A 16,699-nucleotide genomic window follows, 5' to 3' on the forward strand; every position below is an offset into this window, starting at 1 on the left:
TTTATATATATATAAAATTTAGGGCATTAAGATCCATCAAATTCTGAGATTAAAAGTCATGGGAATAGTTGTTACCATTTCCAAATATTTCTTAATAAATAGGGGCAAAATATTATAGTAGATATTTCAGGTTATTAAGCAAACTCTCTCTCTCTCTCTCTCTCTCTCTCTCTCTCTCTCTCTCACACACACACACACACACACACACACACATACCCTCAAACATATAATTAGAAACTGAATCAAATCAAATCATAGAGAAAGAAGATTGGGTGGGGAAAGGAAATTGAGACTATTATGAAGAGCTCTCTCTCCTTACCTTCATTCCTCTCATTGGGATTAGTGTAGATGGAAGCCAGGGTAAAGAAAGAAAAGATAACAAAAGCTAGTAAAATGAATGCCATTTCCAGGTTGGTAAATGGAAGTTCCATGAAAGACCACAAACTTCTTTACCTGCAATAGAAAGAAGACACTCACATAATAAACTCTGGTCCATAGAGCGCTTGAGTAACTATTTATTTTGTATTGAGATTTACTGAAACTTAAGATATTTCTGTATACTTGGTGATAGCAAAAATGGAGTGTGGTCCCTCTTTTGGAAATTTGGCCTCACCATCTGTGTAATTGAACTTAGACTTTACTGTGTAGATTGGAAGAGAATGTGAGACTGTGAATGACAGTCAGTTTATGTTTTGTGAGTTTTAGGGACTCTGGCATCAAAGATAGGATATATTTCATTTCATGAAGAAAAACAAATAATATATTTTGGTTTCTGTCTCACAGATCACACCCAGGTTCATAGTAAGTTCTTGTTCTGGAAATTACCCAGCATTTGCCAACCAGGTGATAAATATACCATTGAAGCAATTTTTAGTGAAGAAACCAGAGTTTTCAGAGTTACTGATCTAACCTAACCCAGATAAAGATAAATGTGTTAACAAGTCAACCATAAGAAAGTCCAATCTCAGACTCAAAAAAGGAGAGCTCCTATATTTAGAAAGGAAATCATAGTTCCACTGGGGGAAATTATAACATTACCTAGTTGGAAGTAACCTCTTTTTGTATGTCTTTCAATATTCACTATATAATGTAAAATATTTAAACCATTGTGGACATGTGTGGGAATGTTATAATTTTAAGACATGGAGAAAGAGATTTTACACCCTTCTACTGCAACTCCTCTTAAATTTTTTATTTACTGCCTATTTTAGGAAGCAATTTATTCAAGTCTTTCATTTAAGTTCTCAGGTTCCTTTGAATGTATTTTTTAAATGAGTTCATTATACCCTGTAATTCCAACCACAGGACTGGAAAAGGTCAGTTTTCATTTCAATCCCAAAAAAGGGAAATGCCAAAGAACGTTCAAACTAGTGCACAATTGCACTTACTTCACATTTTGGCAAGGTAATGTTAAAAATCCTTCAAGCTAGGCTTCAAATGTATGAGAATTTCCAGATGTACAATCTGGATTTAGAAGAAGCAGAGGAATCAGAGATCAAATTGCCAACATTCATTGAATCATAGAAAAAGCAAGGGAATTCCAGAAAAATATCCACTTGTGTTTTATTGACCACACTAAAGTCTTTGACTATGTGGATCACAACAAACTGTGGGAAATTCATAAAGAGATGGAAATACCAGACCAACTTACCTGTCTCCTGATAAAGCTGTATGCAGGACAAGAAGCAGCAGTTAGAACTGAACATGGAACAATGGACTGGTTCAAAATTGAGAAAAGAGTATGTGAAGGCTGTATAGTATCACTGATATTTAACTTATATGCAGATTTGTTGCTCTTCAGTTGCCCAGTCATGTCTATGTGACCCTGCGGACCCCAGGAAGCATGCCTGCCCTCCCTGTCCCTCACCATCTCCCACAGTTTACCCAAGTTCATGTTCATGTCTAGCCATCCCATCCTCTGATGCCCTCTTCTCTTTCTGCCATTGATCTTTCCCAGCATCAGGGACTTTTCCAATGAGTCATCTGTACACATCAGATGACCAAAATACTGGAGTTTCATCTTCAGCATCAGTCCTTCCAGTGAATGTTCAGGGTTGATCTCCCTTAAGATTGACTGGTTTGATCTCCTTGCTGTCCAAAGGACCTTCAGTAGTCTTCTCCAACACCACAGTTCGAAGGCATCAATTCTTTGGCATTCTGCCTTCTTTATGGTCCACCTCTCACAACAGTATGTAACCACTGGGAAGACCATAGCCTTGGATATATGGACCTTTGTCGGCAGAGTAATATCTCTGCTTTTCAACACACTGTCTAGGTTTGTTATCACTTTTCATATGCAGAGTACATCGTGTGAAATGCTGGGCTGAATCAACTCACAAGCTGGAATCAAGATTTCCAGGTTGTTATTAATAATCTCAGATATGCAGATGATACCACTTTAATGGCAGAAAGCAAAGAGGAACTAAAAGCCTCTTGATGAAGGTGAAAGAGGAGAGTGAAAAAGCTGGGTTAAAGCTCAACATTCAAAAATGGAGATCATGGCATCATGTCCCATCACTTCATGGCAAAAATATGGGGAAACAACAGAAACAATGACAGACTTTATTTTCTTGGGTTCCAAAATCACTGTAGATGGTGACTGCAGCCATGAAATTAAAAGATGTTTGCTTCTTGGAGGAAAAGCTATGATGAATCTAGACTGTTTTCAAAAGCAGAGACATCACTTGGCCTACAAAGGTCCATATAGTCAAAGCTATGGTTTTTCCAGTAGTCATGTATGGATGTGAGAGTTGGACCCTAAAGAGGGCTAGGGACCAAAGAATTGATGGTTTCAAACTGTGGTGCTGGAGAAGATTCTTCTGATTCCCTTGGGCTGCAAGGAGATCAAACCAGTCAATCCCAAAGGACATCAACCCTGAGTATTCATTGGAAGGACTGATGCTGAAACTGAAACTTCAGTACTTTGGCCACCTGATGCAAGAGCTGACTCATTGGAAAAGATTCTGAGGCTGGAAAAGATTGAGGACAAGAGGAAAATGGGGCGACAGAGGATGGAATTGTTGGATGGCATCACTGACTCAAACAGGATGAGTTTGACAAAACCCCAGGAGATGGTGAAGGACAGGGAAACCTCGTGTGCTGCAGTCGATGGGGTCATGAAGAGTCAGACACTGCTGAGTGACTGAACTGAACTGGGCTGAACTGAATATCCTATAATTGACAGATAAGATTTGAGGTGGGAGTTAGCTTTGCTGTCTTTCTTACATGCAATCTTCTAGTCGTTGCCATAGCAGAAGAGAAGTGGGTGAGGGGACAATAAGCTCTTAAAAATCTGCTGTTTTTGAACATATTTCAGATTTTTTGAACATATTTCTTACAATTGACTGTATAGTTTGTGAGATATTGATCAGAAGTCTGTAGCTTTTTGTAGTTTTGTTGGACAGAAAATTGGACATGAAATTTATGTATCATAGGTATGCATATTTTAAAATATGATGAGTACTACCAAGTGGAGTGGTAAGATGTATCTTGGAATTTTTTACATCCATGAACACTGGTCGAGCTTATTTTGGTTACTTATTCTGAAGCTGAGTATTATTGAATATGGCTCCACTGTCACTTGTTTAACCATTTGTATTGTTGAGAATTTGGATTCCCTCTAATATTTTGTCATTGCTAACAATGCAGTAGAAAAGATTTTTTGTACATATAACTTTGCACATTGATATAGATTTCTCTAGGAAAGATTTACAGAAGCAAAACTGCTGGATCCATAAAATATAGAAATACTTCTTCACAAATTTCCCTGGATTTTACAACCATACCAATACTATATGTAGATAACTGTTTTGCTATCCTTCCCCAACACTCCCTCTTTAGGATTCCCTTTCCCAATTTGAGTTTAAAAATACCATCTTGTGTTTAAATGGACTTTTCCCTGATTTCTGTTTAGATTAAACAGCTTTCCTATAATAATGCCTAGATTCTTAAAAATAAAAAAAAAACAAAACTGTGTATTCATTTGGCTGTGCCAAGTCTTAGTTGAAGCATGTGAGGCCAGTTCCCTGACCAGATATTGAACCTGGGCCCCCTTCATTGGGAGCAGAGTCTTAGCCACTGGACCACCAGGGAAATTCCCTGCCCAGACTCTTAAAATCACCATGATTTGACAGATTCTGTCTCTACTGACAAACATACTTTTGGGTTTTGGAAACATGACAGTGATGAAAAAAATCAGGACATTTATAGATAAATAGTACAACCTGTTCATTTTTATAAAATTCTGGCTGTACTGCAATAATAACATAATCACATTTTCCTACACTGATTTCCCTGAACCATCTAGAACACCCAGTTCCATTTTCTTAATCACTGTGTTGGACAACTCCTCCTCATGTCATCTCCATCTGAATGTGTAAGTTAGCCAGGTTTCAGTAGGGCAGGGGATGGATGACAGGAGGCAAAAATAATGAGGTTGGATGTATAGGTATCATAGAGATTTTAACTATACACTAGCAGTCATAAGTAACAGCTAACCTCAAATCCCTACCTCAGGCATGACAAGATCACAGAAAGAACAAAGAATAGGCCCATAGATGGGCAAGGGCTTTTCAGTTATGGTAGATTTAATTCTGTTAAAAATAAAATTTGAAAATATGAATAACAGAAAATACCATAAATAAAGAGAAGAGGTAGGTTGAATGACAATAGAATCTTTAATCCAAAGTATATAATGAGGGTCTACAAATTAGTGAGAAAATTACGAATGCCCAGTTTAAAAGTTAGTGAAGGTTACAGACAAGTTGTTCACAGAGCAGGCTATGTAAGTAATTAATCAGCATATGATAAGACTCTTAGTGTCAACATGATTCCCATAATTCTGCTCACAAGCTAATATATATCACCTTAGCATAAATAAGCAGAACTTGATGGGATTTATTCAAATGCACAAATCTTTAAAATAAGTAATATAGTTGTAAATAAGTTTATAATTTTTATAGTAAGTCAACATGTTATTGGCTGCCGCCAAAATCACATATACTTATTCGTTCTTCAGTTCACTTCAGTTCAATCACTCAGTCATGTCCATCTTTTTGTGACTCCATGGACTACAGCACGCTAGACTTCCCTGTCCACCACCAATTCCAAGAAATGCTCAAACTAATGTCTGTGGATTAAATGATGCCATCCAACCATCTTATCCTCTATGATCCCCTTCTTCTCCTGCCTTCAATCTTTCCCAACATCAGGGTTTTTTCCAATGAGTCAGTTTTTCACATCAGCAGGCCAAAAACATGGATTTTAAGCATTAGCATCAGTCTTTTGAAATGAATATTCAGGACTGATTTCCCTTAAGATGGACTGGTTTGATCTCCTTACAGTCCAAGAGACTCGAATCTTCTCTCCAACACCACAGTTCAAAATCATTAATTCTTTAGCACTTAACTTTCTTTATAGTCCAACCGTCACATCCATACGTGACTACAGGAAAAATCATAGCTTTGACTGGATGGACCTTTGCTGGCAAAGTAATGTCTCTGCTTTTTGATATGTTGTCTAGGTGAGTCATAGCTTTTCTTCCAAGGAGCAGGCATCTTTTAATTTCAGGGCTGCAATCACCATCTGCAATAATTTTGGAGATCCTAAAAAACATTGTTTTCCCATCAATTTGCCCAGAAGTGATGGGACCAAATGCCATGATCTTGGTTTTCTGAATGTTGAGTTTTAAACCACTTTTTCATTCTCCTCTTTCACTTTCATCAAGAGGCTCTTTAGTTCTTCTTCGCTTTCTGCCATAAGGATGGTGTCATCTGCATATCTGAGGTTATTGATATTTCTCCCAACAATCTTGATTCCACTTTGTGCTTCATCCAGTTTGGCATTTCCCGTGATGTACTCAGGATATAAGTTAAATAGTCAGGGTGACAATATATCTTAACAAAATATCTTGATGTACTCCTTTTCCTACTTGGAACCAGTCTGTTGTTTTATGTCCAGTTCAAACTGTTGCTTCTTAACCTGTATACAAATTTCTCAGGAAGCAGGTCAGATGGTCTGGTATTCCCATCTCCTGAATAATTTTCTACAGTTTGTTGTGATCTACACAGTCAAAGGCTTTGGCATTGTTAATAAAGCAGAAGTAGATATTTTCCTGGTACTCGCTTGCTTTTTCAATGATCTGAAGGGCATAAGCAATTTGATCTCTGGTTGTTCTGTCTTTTCTAAATCCAGGTCTAACGTGGAAGTTCATGGTTCATATACTGTTGAAGCCTGACTTGGAGAATTTTAAGCATTACTTTGCTAGCATGTGAGGTGAGTACAATTGTGTGGTAGTTTGAGCATTCCTTGGCATTGGCTTTCTTTGGGATTGGAATGAAAACTGATCTTTTCCAATCCTGTGGCCAATGCTGAGTTTTCCACATTTGCTGGCATATTGAGTGCAGCACTTTCATAGCATCATCTTTTAGGATTTGCAATAGTTAACTGGATTTCCATCATCTGCACTATCTTTGTATGTAGTGATGTTTCCTAAGGCCCACTTGACTTTGCACTCCAGGATGTCTGGCTCTACATGAGTAATCACACCACTGTGGTTATCTGGGTCATGAAAGTCTTTTTTTGTATACTTCTTCTGTATATTCTTGCCACCTCTTCTTAACATATTCTGCTTCTGTTAGGTCCATACCATTTCTGTCTTTTATTAAGCCCATCTTTACAAGAAATGTCCCCTTGGTATCTCTTATTTTCTTGAAGAGATCTCTAGTCTTCCCAATTCTATTGTTTCCCTCTATGTCTTTACACTGATCACTGAAGAAGGCTTTCTTATCTCTCCTTGCTATTCTTTGGACCTCTGCATTCAGATGGGTATATCTTTCCCTTACTATTTTGCCTTTAATTTCTCTTCTTTTCTCAGTTATTTATAAGGTCTCCTCAGACAACCATTTTGCCTTTTACATTTCTTTATCTTGGAGATAGGGGCAGTCCTAAGATAGCAGAGGAATAGAATGGGGAGACCACTTTCTCCCCTACAAATTCATCAAAAGAACGTTTAAACGCTGAGGAAATTCCACAAAACAACTTCTGAATGCCAGCAGAGGACATTAGGCACCCAGAAAAGCAGCCCATTGTCTTCGAAAGGAGGTAGGAAAAAATATAAAAGATAAAAAGAGAGACAAAAGAGGTAGGGACAGAGATCCATCCCAGGAAGGGAGTCTTAAAAAAAGAGAGAGAGGAGTTTCCAAACACCAGGAAACACTGTCACTAATGAGTCTGTGGCAAGCCTTGGAACCTCAGAGGGCAACACAACCAGGAGGAAATATAAATAAATAATTAAAACCTACAGATTACATGCCCAATGATAACTTCCAGAGGAGAAGCAGCGCAGACGCCTGCATCCACCACTAGCAAGCGGGGGCTGGGCAGGGAAGCATCGGCTGCATTGCTTAGGATAAGGACGGGGCCTGAATGCTCTGAGGGCAATCTGAGGGAAGTAACTTGAGATAGCAAACCAGACCATGGGATAGCTACCTTGTGAAAAGCCATAAACTAAAACACTGCCAGGCCAACTCACAGACAAAGGACTGACCAGAGCTAGTCGGCTGAGGACTGGCCCATCCCCTGCAGGAGATAGGCAGGTGAGGGCAGCCAGAGCCAGAATGGGGCAATACCCTAGAGAGGCCTCATCTACCAAACTGCAAGCAGGCTTCATTGCTAACCAAGAATTCTTGTGATTCTGGATGGTCAACATCCGCCTGAGAAGGTGCACTGGTTGTACACCTAGAAAACCGATTGGCAAGGAGGAGGGAGGCGGTAAGTTGCAGCTACCATGCTTGCCAAACACCTGGTCACCTGAGCGGCTCAGACCTGGGAAGGGCACAAAACACAGGCCCAACAGAGTCTGCACCTTTGTGGAGTACCTGAGTACCTGAACCTGAGTGGCTTAGACCTTGGAAGTGCATACAACCCAGGGCCCATCTCAGAGAGTTCTTGGCAGAGCAACCTAGAGCCTGACCAGTGTAGACTGGGAAAGCACACACACCGTGAGTGGGGGTAAACCTAGTGCGGCTGAAACATTGCGAGCACTCTCCACACATGCCAGTGATATTTGTTTGCAGTTTTCGTCCCTCCCCACAGCACGACTGAACAAATGAGCCTAAAAAAGTGTCTGTACCCCCTGGGTCAGGTCGGAAATTAGACGCTGAAGAGACCAGCAAACAAGCTGAAACAGAGGGAACCACCCTGGAAGTGATAGGTGCAATAGATTAAAACCCTGTAGTTAACACTGACTATATAGGAAGGGGCCTATAGATCTTGAGAAGTATAACCCAGATCAAGGAACTATCTGAAAATGAACTGACCCCACACTGTCTTTTTCTTAGGGATAGTCTTGATCACTGCCTCCTGTACAATGTCACGAACCTCCGTCCATAGTTCTTCACGCACTCAGTCTATCAGATTTAATCCCTTGAATCTATTTTTCACTTCCACTGTATAATCATAAGAGATTTAATTTAGGTCATACCTGAATGGTCTATAGTTTTCCCTACTTTCTTCAATTAAGTCTGTACTTGGCAGTAAGGAGTTAATGATTTGAGCCACAGTCGGCTCCTGGTCTTGTTTTTGCTGACTGTATAGAGCTTCTCCATCTTTGCCTGTAAAGAATATAATCAGTCTGATTTTGTTATTGACCTTCTGATGATGTCCACATGTCTTCCCTTGTGCTGTTGGAAGAGGGTGTTTGCTATGACCAGTGCATTCTCTTGGCAAAACTCTGTTAGCCTTTGCTCTGCTTCATTTTGTACTCCAAGGCCAAACATGAGCTTTCCAGCTGTCTCCTCACTTTTTACTTTTGCATTCCAGTCCCCTATGATAGAAAAGGACATCTTTTTTTGGTGTTAGTTCTAAAAGTTCTTGTAGCTCTTCATGGAACCATTCAACTTTTCTTCTTTAGCACTAGTGGTTGGGGGCAGAAACTTGGATTATTGTGATATTGAACGGTTTGCCTTGGAAATGAACAGAGATCATTCTGTCACTTTTGAGATTGCATCCAATACTCTATTTCAGACTCTTTTTGTTTACTATGTGGACTATTCCATTTCTTCTAGGGGATTCCTGTCCACAGTAGTAGATATAATGGTTATCTGATTTAAATTCACCCATTCCAGTCCATTTTAGTTCACTGATTCCTAGAATGTAGATAGATGTTCACTCTTGATATCTCCTGTTTGACCATTTCCAGTTTGCTTTGATTCATGAACCTAATATTAAAGTTTCCTAGGCAATATTGTTCTTTACAGCATCACACATTACTTCCATCCTTAATAATCTCCACCATGACCTGTTCTTCTTGGGTGACACTACATGGCATAGATCAGTCTCATTGAGTTAGACAAGGCGGTGGTCCATGTGATCAATTTGATTAGTTTCTGTGGTTGTGGTTTTCAGTTTGTCTGCCCTCAGATAAGGATAAGTGGCTTCTGAAGCTTCCTGACTGAGTGAGGGGGAAACTGGGTCTTGTTCTGTTGGGTAGCTCCATACTCAGTAAATCTTTAATCCCTGTCTGCTGATGGATGGGGCTGTGTTCCCTCTTTGTTGTTTGACTTGAGGCTAAACTATGGTGGAGGTAATGAAGATAATGGTTCAGTTCAGTTCAGTTCAGTAGCTCCGTCGTGTTGGACTCTTTGCGACCCCATGAATCGCAGCATGCCAGGCCTCCCTGTCATTCATCAACTACTGGAATTCAATCAGAATCATGTCCATCGAGACAGTGATGCCATCCAGCCATCATATCCTCTGTCGTCCCTTTCTCCGCCTGCCCCCAATCACTCCCAGCATCAGAGTCTTTTCCAATGAGTCAACCTTTCACCTAAGGTGGCCAAAGTACTGGAGTTTCAGCTTTAGCATCATTCCTACCAAAGAAATCCCAGGGCTGATCTCCTTCAGAATGGACTGGTTGGATCTCCTTGCAGTCCAAGGGACTCTCAAGAGTCTTTTCCAACACCACAGTTCAGAAGCATCAATTCTTCAGTGCTCTGCTTTCTTCACAGTCCAACTCTCACATCCATACATGACCACTGGAAAAACCATAGCCTTGACTAGACGGACATTTGTTGGCAAAGTAATGTCTCGGCTTTTCAATATGCTATCTAGGTTGGTCATAACTTTTCTTCCAAGGAGTAACCGTCTTTTAATTTCATGGCTGCAATCACCATCTGCAGTGATTTCGGAGGCCCCCTCTCCCCCAAAAATAGAGTCTGACACTGTTTCCACTGTTTTCCCATCTATTTCTCATGAAGAGATGAGACCAGATGCCATGATCTTCGTTTTCTGAAGGTTGAGCTTTAAGCCAACTTTTTCACTCTCCTCTTTCACTTTCATCAAGAGGCTTTTTAGTTCCTCTTCACTTTCTGCCATAAAGGTAATGTCATCTGCATATCTAAGGTTATTGGTATTTCTCCTGGAAATCTTGATTCCAGCTTGTGTATCTTCCAGCCCAGCATTTCTTATAATGTACTCTGCATATAAGTTAAATAAGCAGGGTGACAATATACAGCCTTGACGTACTCCTTTTCCTATTTGGAACCAGTCTGTTGTTCCATGTCCAGTCCTAACTTGCTTCCTGACCTGCATACAGGTTTCTCAAGAGGAAGGTCGGGTGGTCTGTTATTCTCTTCTCTTTCACAATTTTCCATTGTTTACTGTGTTCCACACAATCAAAGGCTTTGGCATAGTCAATAAAGCAGAAATAGATGTTTTGTTTTTGTTTTGTTTTGTTTTTTTCTGAATCTCTCTTGCTTTTTCCATGATCCAGCAGATGTTGGCAATTTGATCTCTGGTTGCTCTGCCTTTTCTAAAACCAGCTTGAACATCTGGACGTTCATGGTTCATGTATTGCTGAAGGCTATCTTGGAGAATTTTGAGCATCACTTTACTAGCGTGTGAGATAATTGCAATTGTGAGGTAATTTGAGCATTCTTTGGCATTGCCTTTCTTTGGGATGGGAATGAAAACTGACGTTTTCCAGTCCTGTGGCCACTGCTGAGTTTTCCAAATTTTCTGGCATATTAAGTGCAGCACTTTCACAGCATCATCTTTAAGGATTTCAAATTGCTCAACTGAAATTCCACCACCACCACTAGCTTTGTTCATAGTGATGCTTTCTAAGGTCCACTTGACTTCACATTCCAGGATGTCTGGCTCTAGGTGAGTGATCACACCATCATGATTATCTTGGTTGTGAAGATCTTTTTTTCTACAGATCTTCTGTGTATTCCTGCCACCTCTTCTTAATATCTTCTGCCTCTGTTAGGTTCAGACCATTTCTGTCCTTTATCAAGCCCATCTTTGCATGAAATGTTCCCTTGGTATCTCTCATTTTCTTGAAGAAATCTCTAGTCTTTCTCATTCTGTTCTTTTCCTGTATTTCTTTGCATTGATCGCTGAGGAAGGCTTTCTTATCTCTCCTTGCCTTTCTTTGGAAGTCTGCATTCATATGCTTATATCTTTCCTTTTCTCCTTTGCTTTTCACCTCTCTTCTTTTCACAGCTATTTGTAAGCTCTCCTCAGACAGCCATTTTGCCTTTTTGCATTTATTTTCCATGGGGATGGTCTTGATCCCTGTCTCCTGTACAATGTCACAAACCTCAGTCCATAGTTCATTATGCACTTTGTCTCTCAGATCTCGTCCCTTAAATCTATTTCTCACTTCCTCTGTAAAATCATAAGGGGTTTGATTTAGGTCATACCTGAATGGTCTAGTGGTTTTCCCTTCTTTCTTTAATTTAAGTCTGAATTTGGCAATAACGAGTTCATGATCTGAGCCACAGTCAGCTCCCGGTCTTGTTTTTGCTTGTAGAGCTTCTCCATCTTTGGCTGCAAAAAATATACTCAATCGGATTTCAGTGTTGACCATCTGGTGATGTCCATGTGTAGGGTCTTCTCTGGTGTTGTTGGAAAAGGGTGTTTGCTATGACCAGTGCATTCTCTTGCCAAAACTCTATTAGCCTTTGCCCTGCTTCATTCCATATACCAAGGCCAAATTTGCCTGTTTCTCCAGGTGTTTCTTGACTTCCTACTTTTGCATTTCAGTCCCCTCTAATGAAAATGACATCTTTTTTGGGTGCTTATTTAACTTATGTGCAGAGTACATCATGAGAGGCTCTGGGCTGGTTGAAGTACAAGCTGGAATCAAGATTTCTGGAAGAAATATCAACAACCTCATTAATGCAGATGACATCACCCTTATGGCAGAAAATGAAGAGAAACTAAAAAGCCTATTGATGAAGGTTAAATTGGAGAATGAAACATTTGAATTAAAGCTCAACATTCAGAAAATGAAGATCATGGCATCTGGTCCCATTACTTCATGGGAAATAGATTTTTTTTTTTTTTTTGGGGGGGGGGCTCCAAATCACTGCAGATGGTGACTGAAGCCATGAAATTAAAAGACGCTTACACCTTAGAAGAAAATTTATGACCAACCTAGATAGCATATTGAAAAGCAAACACATCACTTTGCCAACATGGTCCGTCTAGTCAAGGCTATGGTTTTTCCAGTGGTCGTGTGTGGATGTGAGAGTTGGACTGTGAAGAAAGCTGAGCACCAAACAATTGCTGCTTTTGAACTGTGGTGTTGGAGAAGACTCTTGAGAGTCCCTTGGACTGCAGCGAGATCCACTCAGTCCATTCTGAAGGAGATCAGCCCTGGGATTTCTTTGGAAGGAATGATGCTAAAGCTGAAACTACAGTACTTTGGCTACCTCATGAGAAGAGTTGACTCATTGGAAAAGACTCTGATGCTGGGAGGGATTGGGGGCAGGAAGGGAAGGGGTGAGACAGAGGATATGATGGCTTGATGGTGTCACTGACTTGATGGACGTGAGTCTCAGTGAACTCCGGCAGTTGGTGATGGACAGGGAGGCGCAGTGTGCTGCGATTCAAGGTGTCACAAAGAGTTGGACAGGACTGAGAGACTGAACTGACTGACTGACTGAACTACCTGAGATGAAAATAATTGGTGCCATCTAGTGGTGATCACATGCTCTAGGTCGGAGTAAGAAATGAGGAATTATCCAAAGTGGGTAATGTTTCATTATACTGTATGGTATCTAACCTGAGAAAGCCATGGCACCCCACTCCAGTACTCTTGCCTGGAAAATCATTAGCCTGGTAGGCTGCAGTCCATGAGGTCACTAGGAGTCGGACACGACTGAGCGACTTCACTTTCACTTTTCACTTTCATGCATTGGAAAAGGAAATGGCAACCCACTCCAGTGTTCTTGCCTGGAGAATCCCAGGGATGGGGGAGCCTGGTGGGCTGCTGTCTATGGGGTCGCACAGAGTCGGACACGACTGAAGCAACTTAGCACCTGGTGCAAAACATTCTCCCAGTCTTCAGCTGTGTCCCATGCATAGTAAAAGTAATTGTTTCTAGAAGAAGGCATCCATTCGAGCTCTGATTAGTGTGCATGATATATGGACATATACTATGGTAATTTTATGGTAATATTATGGTAATTATATGATATAATTACAATACACTGTGATAATTTATGGCTCTGCATACTGGATGCCTGCTGAGTTATTTTTTTTCAAATCCTAAAAGATGATGCTATTAAAGTGCTCCACTCAATATTTCAGCAAATTTGGAAAACTCAGCAGTGGCCACAGGACTGGAAAACGTAAGTTTTCATTCCAATACCAAGGAAGAATGATGCCAAAGAATGTACAAACACTCACTTCACATGCTAGCAAAGTAATCCTCAAAATTCTCCAAGCTGGGCTTCAACAGTACGTGAACCAAGAACTTCCAGATGTTCAAGCTGGACTTAGAAAAGGCAGAGGAACAAGAAATCAAATTTCCAACATTCATTGGATTGTAGGAAAAGCAAGAGAATTCCAGAAAAATATCTGCTTTATTGACTATGCCAAAACCTTTGACTGTGTGGATCACAACAAACTGGAACTTTCTGAAAGAGATGGGAATACCAGTCCACCTGACCTGCCTCCTGAGAAATCTGTATGCAGGTCAAGAAGCATCAGTTAGAACTGGACATGAAACAACAGATTGGTTCCAAATAGGGAAAGGAGTACATCAAGGCTGCATATTGTCACCCTGCTTATTTATCTTATATGCAGAGTATATCGTGTGAAATGCTGGGCTGGATGAAGCACAAGGTGGAATCAAGATTGTCAGGAGAAATATAAATAACCTCAGATATGCAGATTATACCACCGTTATGGCAATAAGTGATGAACTAAAGAGCCTCTTGATAAAAGTGAAAGGAGAGTGAAAAAGTTGGCTTAAAACTCATCATTCAGAAAACTAAGATCATGTCGTCCAGTTCCATCACTTCATACAAATAGATGGGGAAACAATGGAAACAGTGACAGATTAATTTTGAGGGGGGCTCCAAAATCCCTGCAGATGGTGCTTGCAGCTACGAAATTAAAAGACGCTTAGTCTTTGGATGAAACGCTATAACACATCTAGACAACATATTAAAAATCAAAGACATTACTTTCCCAAAAAGGTCCATCTAATCAAGGCTATGATTTTTCCAGTAGTCATGCATGGATATGAGAGTTGGACCATAAGGAAAGCTGAGCACCCGAGAACTGGTGCTTTTGAACTGTGGTGTTGGAGAAGACTCTTGAGAGTCCCTTGGACTGCAAGGGGATCCAAGGAGTCAATCCCAAAGGAAATAAGTCCTTAATATTCTTTGGAAAGCCTCATGCTGAAGCTGAAGCTCTAATACTTTGGCAACCTTACGTGAAGAAGTGAGTAACTGGAAAATACTCTGATGCTGAGAAAGATTGATGGAAGGAGAAGAAGGCGACAACAGAAGATGAGATGTTTGAATGGTATAACTGACTCGAATAAAATGAGTCTGAGAAAACTCCAGGAGATGGTAAAGGACAGGGAAGCCTGGTATGGTGTAGTCCATGTGGTCACAAAGTGTTGGCCATGACTGAATGACTATGCCATTATTCTAGACATAACACAAGGTAATGACTTTTGGATTTTCAGTAGAAATTGAAAGGATGTGATACAGTTATACATATTGTTATACATCTGTAAAACTGAGTCCCCCTAAAACAGAGTCACTTATCGAGTTTATGATTAACTCTATCCAAAACTTCATTTTCTTTCTTGTCCCCTGACCCTGTGTGGACAAGTGTGACAGTGACTATGGGAACAGTCTTCTGTTAACTGAACACCAATCAACCAGAGTCAAGTGACTAAAGTTGATGCTGTCAATAACAGTTGATGTAGTAATATTGCTCTTTTTAGGTCAGGCTGTTTCTCCAGGGTAAGATGAGCTCCTAGACCCTGAGCCATGGACCACTTGACCAGAGAATCATAAACCAGAGACATCCTGACTCCTGAAACTAGATTTAAAAGTGTCAGAGAAATGTCACAAGATGACGATTAATCCTTGCTTATTAGTTCTTCCTTTAAAAAAAAAAAATCAAAGACCAAATAGAGGTGGATTTGAGGCTTGTCATTCCCCCCTCCTCCCAACCCTTGCTTCATGACTACAATAGAATCTTACTTTACTGCAATCTCCTGCTGCCAGAGTCTGGCTTTCTGTGCTATGGGCAAACAGGCTCAGTGATATTTGTGGCTCTTGAACATGGAACCTAATTACTTCCTTGTTGACTGCTGGGGCAGAAAGCCCTGAACCTGGACCCTTCCACTACCACATGCTCAATTCTAGAAAATGTGGCTCCATAGGTATCTTTTTGGTCTCAAAATCAAACCTTTATTGTCTAAAAGCAAAGATGCTGACTTCAGATGAAGCTCTTGGTTCTCTTCCCACCCTCAAGGATTTTTCGTGGGAGTGCCTGAAACACAGATAGTTGTACAACTTGCATTTCCTCCTGGGCTGTGTACCCACAGTCTAATCTCTGGATACTTGTCGATCTCAGGTTACTACATGTATAAGTGAATCATATGTCCCCTGGAGTAGGATTAACAGAAATTTTTAATTAATAGAAAACTTCACAGAAATCATATATATTTTACATAATAAAATGAATCTTACTCCTATTATCATATTGTACATATAGTGCATCTAAGCTTCAGTTCAGTTCAGTCACCGTCATATCCAACTCTTTGCAACTCCATGGACTTTAGTATGCCAGGTATCCCAGAGCATCACCAACTCCTGGAGCTTGGTCAAACTCATGTTATTCGAGTCAGTTATGCCGTTCAACCTTCTCATCTTCTGTTATCCCCTTCTTCTCCTGCCTTCAATCTTTCTCAACATCAGAGTCTTTCCAGTGTCTCAGTTCTTCACATAAGGTAGCCAAAGTATTAGAGCATCAGCTTCAGCATCAGGCTTTCTAATGAATATTCAGGATTGATTTCCTTTAGGATGGACTCATTGGATCTCCTTGCAGTCCAAGGGACTTGCAAGAGTCTTCTTCAACACCACAGTTCATAAGTATCAGTTCTTTCATGCTCAGGTTTCTTTATAGCCCAACTCTCAAATCCACTACTGGAAACACCATAGCTTTTATTAGACGGACCTTGGTTGCCAAAGAAATGTCTCTGCTTTTTAATATGCTGTCTTGGTGTGTCATAGCTTTTCTTCTAAGGAGCAAGCATCTTTTAATTTCATGGCTGCAATCACCATCTGCAGTGATTTTGGAGTCCAAGAAAATAAAGTTTGTAATGGTTTCCATTATTTCCCCATCTATTTGCCATGAAGTGATGGACAGGAAGCCGTGTTCT

The sequence above is a fragment of the Capricornis sumatraensis genome, chromosome 7, assembly GCF_032405125.1.
Source record: "Capricornis sumatraensis isolate serow.1 chromosome 7, serow.2, whole genome shotgun sequence".
In the NCBI taxonomy this organism is placed as follows: Eukaryota; Metazoa; Chordata; class Mammalia; order Artiodactyla; family Bovidae; genus Capricornis; species Capricornis sumatraensis.